This window comes from Oncorhynchus nerka, linkage group LG15, assembly GCF_034236695.1.
Source record: "Oncorhynchus nerka isolate Pitt River linkage group LG15, Oner_Uvic_2.0, whole genome shotgun sequence".
Classification (NCBI taxonomy): domain Eukaryota; kingdom Metazoa; phylum Chordata; class Actinopteri; order Salmoniformes; family Salmonidae; genus Oncorhynchus; species Oncorhynchus nerka.
Genome location: NC_088410.1, coordinates 49,286,226 through 49,299,146, shown reverse-complemented (window position 1 = coordinate 49,299,146; position 12,921 = coordinate 49,286,226).

Genomic DNA, 12,921 nt, shown 5'->3' with positions numbered 1-12,921 from the left:
GTCTTTGCGAACCAGTACATCCCAAAAAACAATGTTTCTTCACTGGATTCAAGATTCAACAGTCTGAACTCTTCCAATTGCTCATATGTTCCACTCCAAAAAAAAAAGATCATCAATGTAACGGAACCAACATTTAAAAAGTGGGCAAAACTCAATACCGTTATAAACAAAATCTTCAAACTTCCCCATGAATAAATGCACGTAATTCAGTATGAACAGGGACCCCATTGTAGTGCCCTGTGACTGAATATAGAAATCATTCTGGTTAACACCACTTGAGCCAGTTCACATAAAAAGTCAATTGGGGGCACATGTTCATCTCGTTGTCCCAGAAATTACGAAAATACTCTAACCCCTCTCTATGGGGTGTTAGTATATAAACTGGTCACATTCATTGTGCAAGAATTTATCATCCCTATGCACAAAGCTTTTGGCCTTTGGGTCGTACTAATGCACCTAAACAAAACAATAACACTAACTGCCACGCTCATAATAGTTTAATCCTCTATTATATTATATATTTATGTTCAAGGGAATCCTACGTTTCCGTGCTCAGGTAGACTTGTCACTTTGTCCTCGTTGTTGAACACGAACCATTGGAGTTGTAGTCATTGCAGAGGGAGACAGGCAATACAGTGGCGAACATTTGTCGCCTTGGATTTACTTTTTGCCGCATGAGGTGTCAATATGCTGCATCTGACAGGCTTGGCACTTCCTGCAGTTTCACAGGTTAAGTAAGATAAACAGTACCAGTCAAACGTTTGGACACAGCTACTAATTTCAGGGTTTTTCATTATTTTTACTATATGCCAAGAGTGTGCAAAGCTATCATCAAGGCAAAGGGTGGCTACTTTGAAGAATCTCAAATATAACATATATTTTGATTTGTTTAACACTTTTTTGGTTACTACATGATTCCATATGTATTATTTTATAGTTTTGATGTCTTCACTATTATTCTACAATGTAGGAAAAAAAACTGAAATGAGTAGCTTCCTCCAAACGTTTGACTGGTAGTGTACTTTATTAGTCCACGCAAGATGGAAATGTGTCTTCTTTTTTACCCCCGATACACACACACACACACACACACACACACACACACACACACACACACACACACACACACACACACACTAGGATGGAGCAGACACAGTACAGCGCCCAATGAGCAGTTTTTGGTTAAGGGAACAACACCGGTAAGTGGCACCTGAGACGTTGATGCCCTCTAATTCCCCACCAGATTCCCTCCCTTCTGTCAGCACTGGGCTTTGAATAGGCAACCCTATTCGAAATCCACTGCTACAGCAAATATTTGATTGTGGTTTTCAGTGGATTGGAGATGGGGCCCACTGTGAAACATTTGTACAACATCCACACTCTCTCACCCACGCACCCTTGCCTAATTCTGCAATAATTTCCCAAATTCTCCTCAGGACTAGTGTGAAAAGATAAGTGGGAGTGAAGTGAATGTAGTTAGCGAGTGGGTGTTTGAGGGTGCTCCCATGTCGAGTCGGTTAATGCCAGGGTGGTGCACATTGAGAAGCCAACCCACTGGGCAAAAACTGGTTGAATCAACATTGTTTCCAAGTTATTTCAACAAAAAAATGCCATTTGATGATGTTGAATCAATGTGGAAAACTGATTGGATTTGAAAAAAGTCATCAACGTAATAGAAATTCATATTTTTTTCACCTAAATCCAATGACATGGTGACATTTTTGGCTGATTACACATTGAATTCACATTAGTTAAACAACTCAACCAAATGTAACACAGTTCCCCTGTGTCAGTGGGAACTGTGTCAACATGGCACCTTCATAAGCATGACATTGCTGATTTACCAAGCCTTGCACAGTTTAGGACAACAAGCATGAATAATGTCTCATTTAGCGTCGACATTTTAACAAACCAACTGCCTTTTTGTGATTCGATACTATTTAGAGCCCCAGCCCGAGAGCAAGATAATGACCGTCGTTGTTTCATAAAGTTTGTGAAAGCGTTTTGTTAGGGAGACAAAATGCAAATTATTCCCAAAAGAACGCAAGTTGGTTTACTTTCACTGTACTCGTTCACAATTATGTGTGTCACCGGGAAAAATATATTGAACTGAAATAATCTGACATCATTGGCTGTCCTTTCAGTTCCTTTGGATCACAATTTGTTGCTTGTTTTCCACCAAAAATCAGCCATCAAAGACTAAGACAGGACTTCCATTGGGGACCTGAGAACACATTAATGGTGCTAATGAAAGGGATTCGTCATGATTAAGATTAGATTTTGTTTTATCTGCCACATCAAGTATCCTTTAGTCCCAGTTTCCTTTCGTCCCTTTGGCACCATTTTGTGGCCCATTACGTGGCTGATCAACCGTGTTCATTTAAAATGCATGCTTATCAGTTAACCATTATAATTCCAAATACCATGGGCCAGCCACCCTTTGGTATGAACATTTGTCAGTGGGGAGAAATAAAATATATTGGTTTGCGCTGTGATTATGCCCCATAGTAGAAGGATGGGTAGTCGGAGGGAGGGAAATACAGTCATTGGAGAAAATCCCCGAGTTAACTATTGAGTGTATCTGTATAAGCACTTCAGAAGTAAACTAGAAGTTTACTTCTTATTTCTCATGAATCTGAAATCCTATCAACATGCATGTTTTAGCATTGCCAAACACTGAGTGTACAAAAGATTAGGAACACCGTCTCTTGCAATGAGATACTGACCAGGTGAATAGGTGAAAGCTACGATCCCTTATAGACGTCACTTCAAACAATGTAGATGAAGGGGAGGAGATAGGTTAAACAAGCTTTTTAAGCCTCGATACAATTGAGACATGGATTGTATATGTGTTCCATTCAGAGGGTGAATGGACAAGACAAAATATTTAACTGCCTTTGAACGGGGTATGGTAGTACGTGCCAGGCGCATTGGTGTCAAGAGCTGCAACGCTGCTGGGTTTTTCACTCTCAATAGTTTCCCGTGTGTATCAAGTATGGTCCACCACCCAAAGGACATACAGCCAACTTGACAACTGTGGGAAGCATTGGAGTCAACATGGGCCAGCATCCCAGTGGAATACTTTTGTAAAGTCCATACCCTTACGAATTGAGGGCAAAAGGGCAACTCAAATATGTGAAGGTAGTAATCCCTCTCACCCCCCCCCCCCCCCTTAAAAGATTTAGATGCACTACTGTTCCACTGGATGTCATAAGGTGAATGCACCAATTTGTAAGTCGCTCTGGATAAGAGCGTCTGCTAAATGACTTAAATGTAAATGTAAATGTAAGGTTCACGCATATAGTGCTTTCAGAAAGTATTCACACCCATTGATTTTTTTCGACATTTTGTTGTGTTACAGCCTTTCAAAATTTAAAAGGCACTCGTACATCTGAGCAATCCTTTTTGTAGGTGCATGGTAACAAGAAGAAGGAAAAAGGAAACCGCACACTGCTATTGATAGTATCATTGAGCTTTAATAAGCTTACGTACCGGCCTCATGGCCTTTGTCAGAGCTATAACAAATAAGTTATAACAATATTCATAAATATTCAAATAAAGTTCAAATTCATGAAAACTATGGTCTATGTCCTCATTGTGGGTTTAAAGACGTGTTTAATACTTCTTATTTACACCCTTTATTCAAATATTTATTAAATGCATGTTGTTATATTTGTGGGTGGGGCTAGGTCTACATAAGGGCGCACATTTTTTTTAAACTCACAAAAGCTCTGATGAAGGCCGTGAGGCCGATACGTAAGCTTATTAAAGATCAGTCATACTATCAAGAGCAATGTGCGGTTTCCTTTTTCCTTCAGCTTGTGTTACAGCCTGAATTTAAAATGGATACAATTTAGATTTTTTTGTCACTGACCTACACATAATATCCCATAATGTCAAATTAGAATTATGATTTTTTTTTATGTTTACAAATTAATAAAAAATGAAAAGCTTAAATGTCTTAAGTGATAAGTATTCTAACCCTTTGTTATGGCAGGCCTAAATAAGTTTAGGAGAAAAAATGTGCTTAACAAGACAAATAATAACTTGCATGGACTCACTCAAACCTAGACCCGTACAAATCAGCTGGGCTTGACAATCTGGACCCTCTATTTCTGAAACTATCTGCCGCCATTGTCGCAACCCCTATTACCAGCCTGTTCAACCTCTCTTTCATATCGTCTGAGATCCCCAAGGATTGGAAAGCTGCCGCAGTCATCCCCCTCTTCAAAGGGGGAGACACCCTGGACCCAAACTGCTATAGACCTATATCCATCCTGCCCTGCCTATCTAAGGTCTTCGAAAGCCAAGTCAACAAACAGGTCACTGACCATCTCGAATCCCACCGTACCTTCTCCGCTGTGCAATCTGGTTTCCGAGCCGGTCACGGGTGCACCTCAGCCACGCTCAAGGTACTAAACGATATCATAACCGCCATCGATAAAAGACAGTACTGTGCCGCCGTCTTCATCGACCTCGCCAAGGCTTTCGACTCAATATTCAATCACCATATTCTTATCGGCAGACTCAATAGCCTCGGTTTCTCGGATGACTGCCTTGCCTGGTTCACCAATTACTTTGCAGACAGAGTTCAGTGTGTCAAATCGGAGGGCATGCTGTCCGGTCCTCTGGCAGTCTCTATGGGGGTGCCACGGGGTTCAATTCTCGGGCCGACACTTTTCTCTGTATATATCAATGATGTTGCTCTTGCTGCGGGCGATTCCCTGATCCACCTCTACGCAGACGACACCATTCTATATACTTTCGGCCCGTCATTGGACACTGTGCTATCTAACCTCCAAACGAGCTTCAATGCCATACAGCACTCCTTCCGTGGCCTCCAACTGCTCTTAAACGCGAGTAAAACCAAATGCATGCTTTTCAACCGATCGCTGCCTGCACCCGCATGCCCGACTAGCATCACCACCCTGGATGGCTCCGACCTTGAATATGTGGACATCTATAAGTACCTAGGTGTCTGGCTAGACTGCAAACTCTCCTTACAGACTCACATCAAACATCTCCAATCGAAAATCAAATCAAGAGTCGGCTTTCTATTCCGCAACAAAGCCTCCTTCACTCACGCCGCCAAGCTTACCCTAGTAAAACTGACTATCCTACCGATCCTCGACGGCGATGTCATCTACAAAATGGCTTCCAACACTCTACTCAGCAAACTGGATGCAGTCTATCACAGTGCCATCCGTTTTGTCACCAAAGCACCTTATACCACCCACCACTGCGACTTGTATGCTCTAGTCGGCTGGCCCTCTTACATATTCGTCGCCAGACCCACTGGCTCCAGGTCATCTACAAGTCCATGCTAGGTAAAGCTCCGCCTTATCTCAGTTCACTGGTCACGATGGCAACACCCATCCGTAGCACGCGCTCCAGCAGGTGTATCTCACTGATCATCCCTAAAGCCAACACCTCATTTGGCCGCCTTTCGTTCCAGTACTCTGCTGCCTGTGACTGGAACGAACTGCAAAAATCGCTGAAGTTTGAGACTTTTATCTCCCTCACCAACTTCAAACATCAGCTATCCGAGCAGCTAACCGATCGCTGCAGCTGTACATAGTCTATTGGTAAATAGCCCACCCATTTTCACCTACCTCATTCCCATACTGTTTTTATACAGTTTTTTTTATTTTTTATTTATTTACTTTTCTGCTCTTTTGCACACCAATATCTCTACCTGTACATGACCATCTGATCATTTATCACTCCAGTGTTAATCTGTATTATTCGCCTACCTCCTCATGCCTTTTGCACACATTGTATATAGACTGCCCATTTTTTTTCTACTGTGTTATTGACTTGTTAATTGTTTACTCCATGTGTAACTCTGTGTTGTCTGTTCACACTGCTATGCTTTATCTTGGCCAGGTCGCAGTTGCAAATGAGAACTTGTTCTCAACTAGCCTACCTGGTTAAATAAAGGTGAAAATAAAATAAAAAACTGTGTGTGCAATAATAGTATTTAACATGATCTTTTAATGACTACCTTATATCTGTACCCCGCACATACAATTATCTGTAAGCTCCATCAGTCGAGCAGTGAAATGAAAACTTAATATTAGGAAGGTGTTCCTAATGTTTGGTATACTCAGCGTACACTGGAGTTGCTTGCCAAGAAGACGGTGAATGCTCCTGAGTGGCCGAGTTACAGTTTTGACTTAAAGCTACTTGAAAATCTATGGCAAGACCTGGAAATGATTGTGTAGCAATGATCAACAAGCAAATTGACAGATATTGAAGAATTTTGAAAAGAATAACGGGCAAATGTATTTTACACAGTTAGCCAAGTTAACATTAGCTAACGTAAACTCGTACATCGCCTTGGTCCGTACAATTGCCCTTATTTTACCGCCCCAAAAACGTAATACTTCCAGATCAACTGTAACGTTAATACCATTGTAAAGCACAATTTCTCCCCTTTCCAACAGAATCAATTACATGACCTAAACACTACCCGTTTCTGCATAATTCAAGCAGGCAATGAGCCCCGTCGGGTCTTTTCAAAAATGGCGGGTGGGGAAGCGAAACTAATGCATGATAGTGAGAAGGAGAGATGTCGTGTGGGAAAATGGCTTTTTTTCACTCGATCTGTCCAACGTATCACCTTATCGCCTCTTAAATGTAAATAAAACACTATAAAGAGTTTAACAATGTGTCATTACATACCTATTTAAAGGTTTGTGTCAAATTTTAATCGGGTTTTTGGGGCGGTGCTAAAGTGATCTTAGAAGTAAACAGCGGCTTTGAGAATGATGATCGCATGCAATGATGACGCAAAAAATGACTAGGTATCCCCCTTACCCCCGTCCTTATCCATTTCTTGTTTTTAAAGGATGAGAGAAGTGCTACACCTGGTGGAGAGAGATTGTAAGACAGGAATAGTTGCTTTATGCGTGCTGTATGTTACGACATGACACGCCACTATGTAAAGGATGGTCCGTTTTTTCAACTTTTCTCAATACTATAGAGCCGTTACCATGTCGATCAACGCTTGAATAGAAACCTAGTTCACACCCCTGATTTTGAAGTCAACACAGTTGCTACAGTTCCATTCGTTTTCTTTGTAGCCTCATTTGAATGTTGCGGTTGCGCACATTTATACTGAATGGGGTGAGTTTACGTTATAGCTAGCTTGGTCAGAACAACGGTTCGGCCAGCACCAATGCCCAACATGACTAATGTTATGAGGTCACCACAAAGCTTGGTTAAGTAAACATTTGTGAGGAGTCCTATTAAATATGAATTAACTTCTTGGATATAGGGGGCGCTCTTTTAATTTATGGATAAAAAAACATTCCCGTTTTAAACAAGATATTTTGTCACGAAAAGATGCTCGACTATGCATATAATTGACAGTTTTGGAAAGAAAACACTCTGACGTTTCCAAAACAGGCGAAACCAAGATTAAATTTCATACAGGAAGTGCCCCAGATTTTGAATGCGCTGTGTTCTAATGTCTCCTTATATGGCTGTGTATGGGTCACGAATGAGCTTAGACTTTCTGTCGTTTCCCCAAGGTGTCGACAGCATTGTGACGTATTTGTAGGCAAATCATTGGAAGATTGACCTTAAGAGACTACATCTACCAGGTGGCCGCTTGGTGTCCTCCGTTGCAATTATTGCGTAATCTCCAGCTGCGTGTATTTTTCGTTTGCTTCGAGGAGAAACACAGCTGCCACGAATGATTTATCATCGAATAGATATGTGAAAAACACCTTGAGGATTGATTCTAAACAACGTTTGCCATGTTTCTGTCGATATTATGGAGTTAATTTGGTAAAAGGTTCGGCGTTGTAGAGACTGCATTTTCTGATTTTTTTCTTAGCCAAACGTGATGAACAAAACGGAGCGATTTCTCCTACACAAATAATCTTTTTGGAAAAAATTAACATTTGCTATCTAACTGAGAGTCTCCTCAATGAAAACATCCGAAGTTCTTCAAAAGTAAATTATTTTATTTGAATGCTTTTCTTGTTTTTGTGAAAATGTTGCCTGCTGAATGCTAGGCTTAATGCTATGCTAGCTATCAATACTCTTACACAAATGCTTGTGTAGCTATGGTTGAAAAGCATATTTTGAAAATCTGAGATGACAGTGTTGTTAACAAAAGGCTAAGCTTGTGAGTGAATATATTTCTTTCATTTCATTTGCGATTTTCATGAATAGTTAACGTTGCGTTATGGTAATGAGCTTGAGGCTATAATTACGCTCCCGGATACGGGATTGCTCGACGCTAGAGGTTAACATGTATTTTCATTATTTTTCTGAAAGTAAAGAGATGCCAACTTAGCTATGTAGCTAGTTGGCTTACGTAGTGACGAGAATTTGTCATCGTATCTGAGATCATTTTGCTAGGTAGATGTGTAATGGTAAAATAGCTAGCTAAACTAGCAGAGTTAGCTCATGTTGGCCTCTCAAAGAATTAATGGGCAACTTTTTTCTTATTTTAACACTTCACTTCCTAGCTAGCTAATGTTACCTACTAGGAAATAACTGTTGTTGAATAACATTAGAATTTAGAATTAATAGTGATGGTAATGTTAGCCAGTTAACGTTAGCATCTGGTAGATAAGCTAGCAGTCAAACTAACTAACTAATTGCTAGCTAGCTACCTGGTTATCAAGTCTTATAATTATTGGCTAAATTACTAAACAAACTTGTATTTTATTTTAAAAGGTGAAATGCTGGATGAATAAACTACTATCCTGACCTCCTTTGGTGCCATCTCTGTTTTGTGGAAACACCATTTTAATGTAACTAGTTAACCTGTTGCTTCTACTCGGGACGCTTGCGTCCCAACTAGAGCTCTGGAAATGCAAATGCGCTACGCTAAATGCTAATAGTATTAGTTAAAACTCAAAAGTTCATTAAAATACACATGCAGGGTATCGAATTAAAGCTACACTCGTTGTGAATCCAGGCAACGAGTCAGATTTTTAAAATGCTTTTCGGCGAAAGCATGAGAAGCTATTATCTGATAGCATGCAACACCCCAAAAGACCCACAGGGGACGTAAACAAAATAATTAGCATTTCGGCGTTACACAAACCGCACAATAAAATAGAAAACATTCATTACCTTTCACCATCTTCTTTGTTGGCACTCCTAGATGTCCCATAAACACTATTTGGGTCTTTATTTCGATTAAATCGGTCCATATAAAGCCTAGATATCGTTATATGTAGACTGTGTGATAAACGAAAAAAACATAGTTTCAAAACGTAACGTCATTTTTTTAAATTCAAAAAGTCGACGATAAACTTTCACAAAACACTTCGAAATACGTTTGTAATGCAACTTTAGGTATTAGTAAACGTTAATAAGCGATAAAATTCATCAGGAGGCGATGTAAAGATCATTAGCTGTCCGTCTGGAAAAATGTCCGGCTAGAAACTCAACGAAAATATCCGGTCCTAGACCGGATTAGATACGGTGTCCTGTATGTGTTTGACTAAGAAAAAACTCGAAGGGAAATGACAAGACTCTAGACACGCTGTGGAAGCTGTAGGTACTGCAACCTCAGGCAATTAATTGTGGTTCACGTTTATCAATGGGTTCAAGTAGCGCATGGATATATTTTCCCCATTTTCAGTGATCAGTTTTTCCTGTGCTTTTCGATGTAAATGCCGTTCTGGTAAAGCCACAGCAGTGATTTAACCCGTTTTTTAAACGTCTGAGTGTTTTCTATCCACACAGACTAAGCAAATGCATATACTATATTCCTGGCATGAGTAGCAGGGCGCTGAAATGTTGCGCGATTTTTAACAGAATGTTCAAAAAAGTAGAGGGTCGACTGAAGAGGTTAATAGTTTACTGGCAAATAGGGAGCAATTTCACATGGCGATATGCAGAGTGCTGTCCAGTGTTACGGTTTTCTTCCGTCGAAGGAGAGTCGGACCAAAATGCAGCGTGGTAATTTCCATACATGTTTATTACGATGAAAACACGAACAAAACAAAAAACAACAAACGGAATGTGAAAACCTATACAGCCTATCTGGTGACAACTAACACAGAGACAGGAACAATCACCCACGAAATACTCAAAGAATATGGCTGCCTAAATATGGTTCCCAATCAGAGACAACGATAATCACCTGACTGATTGAGAACCGCCCCAGGCAGCCATAGACTATGCTAGACACCCCACAAAACCCCAAGACAAAAACGCACCACAAAACCCCATGTCACACCCTGGCCTGACCAAATAAATGAAGACAAACATACTATACTTCGACCAGGGCGTGACATCCAGTCACATGGTGGTAACCAACTATCTCGAGCACCTCCAGGTCTACACCATTTTAATGTAGTTACCTAGTCGTAATGTAGTTACGTTTGCTCGTAAGTGCTTTTTGTCATCTGTGACCAGTAGTGCCTAACTGTTTTAATAAAATAAAATACCTTAGACAAAACTATAACATTTACTTGAGCCAAAATAAAAGCAAATATACTGATCAAAAATATAAACGCAACATGTAAAGTGCTGGTCCAATGTTTCAATAAAATCCCAGAAATGTTCCATACACACAAGAAGCTTATTTCTCTCAAATGTTGTGCACAAATTTGTATTCATCCCTGTTAGTGAGCATTTCTCCTTTGCCGAGATAATCCATCCACATGACAGGTGTGGCATATCAAGAATCTGAATAAACAGCCAGCCACCCAGATAGCTGATGAAACAGTAGAATTTCTGTCTGTAATAAAGCCCTTTTGTGCGGAAAATCTCAGTCTAGTTGCGCCCCTGCCCAGTCATGTGAAATCCATAGATAAGGGCCTAATGAATCTATTTCAATAGACTGATTTCCTTATATGAACTGTAACTCAGTAAAATCTTGGAAATTGTTGCATGTTGCGTTTATATTTTTGTTAAGTATAAGTTTTACGTTTCACTGTGAATTCTGCCTGTCCAGGTTGGTGGAGTGCTGGTTGATACGGATTCAAAGAAAGCCCAAAGCATTATTCCCCGACTTCTGGCACACTGTCCCTTGCATTCAAGAATCTTCCCGTGAAGATATGTGTCTGTGGAAAGCAATCGCGTATTACAAAAAACACTGAAAGTTGGAGATCTTTCACGATATTTTGACCCTAAATTGTAATTACAGATTAATAAATTCACCATGTCGTTGTAAATGACAATGTGTTTTCAGTCAAATTACCTGGTAAAATAACAGTAAAGTAATAGAAGTGCTGTTGAAGTAATAGACACAAGCAAATCTCAAATGCTTTGCACAGATTTCTGAAGTATAATGTATACTTTAATTACTTTATTGATGCAGATTCCAATATAGACATCAAAGATTTTGATACATTTCAAAATGTAAGTCTACCACACAGACAGATACAGACTCTAACGGTTGGTCCAGTCGTCTGATGCCCCTCTCTCTGGTGTCTTTGTCTTTTTCTCTGTGTGTGTGTGTGTTAGTATGTGTGTGTGTGTGTGTATATATATCTTTGTTTTGGATTGGCCGTTACATGCCTTTAAAGTTGTGATTTGTTTAGAGCAAGGCTGACAGAAGTGTCTGCCTCAACTAAAAACAATTCTGCCCACTAAGTTCAAAAGCTTGGGCATCGCCTTGTCTGGAAGTTAATGTGAATTATTGTTCATCACAGGTGGTTTGGTCATTGCAGTGCTCACTCTTTACAGTTACCCATGTAGTGCTGGCAAGCTGACTCTGGCCATGATCACTGTCTTCCCGTCATTTAGGGTTCAGATTCCCCGGGGCAGAATGAAGGATTTGCAACTGAAGCCCTAATTTGTACACTTATATAGATTTGAGAATGTATTAATCTGTATTAAACTATTTAAACATGCTCATGTACGTTTTGGACCTGACAGAGATAGCAAAACTGTACTTCAATTCTATGATACTCCCCCACTTAACATACTGCTTGACTAGTTGGGCCCAAGCTTGCTGTACAACATTAAAACCTATTCAGTCTGTCTACAAACAGGCTCTCAAAGTGCTTGATAGGAGCTCAATAGCCATCATCACTGTTACATCCTCAGAAAGCATGAGCTCCTGAGTTGGGAAAATCTTGTGCAATACATAGATGCATGTCTTGTATTCAAGATCTTAAATGGCCTGGCTCCCCCTCCACTCAGTATTTTTGTTAAACAGAAAACCCAAATATACGGCTGCAGATCCACAAGGTCTGCCATGAGAGGTGACTGTGTAGTTCCCTTACGGAAAAGCACCTTTAGTAAATCCGCTTTCTCTGTGAGAGCTTCCCATGTCTGGAATACACTGCCATCAGACACGCATAACTGCACCACATATCACACTTTCACAAAATGCATGAAGACTTGGCTAAAGGTCAATCATATTTGTGAACATAATCCCTAGCTGTCTATTGTCGCTTTCCATGTTGTCTGTTGCCTGTAGCTTGTGAGGTGTGGAAACACTTTGTTGCTTTCATGAATTTTGTCTTGCTGCTTTTTGTTCTATGTTGCTCTGTCTGTATGCTACGTCTTGCTTGTCCTGTTGCTCTGTCTGTATGCTATGTCTTGCTTGTCCTATGATGCTCTGCGTGTGCTCACTGCTCAATGATTGTCTATAATGTAATTGTTTTTAATAACCTGCCCAGGGACTGCGGTTGAAAATTAGCCGACTGGATAAAACCGGCACATTTACTGAAACGTTGATTAATAATGTGCACTGTCCCTGTAAAAATAAAATAAACTCAATAAGATAGAAATGCAAGTATACAGTCGCTTGTGAAAGTATTAGCCCCCCTTGGTATTCTTCCTATTTTTTGCCTTACAACCTGGAATTAAAATATTTTTTTTTTTTTTGGGGGGGGGTTGCATCATTTGATTTACACAACATGCCTACCACTTTGAAGATGCAAAATACAAGTTGTGAAACAAACAGAACTTGAGTGTGCATAACTATTCACCTTC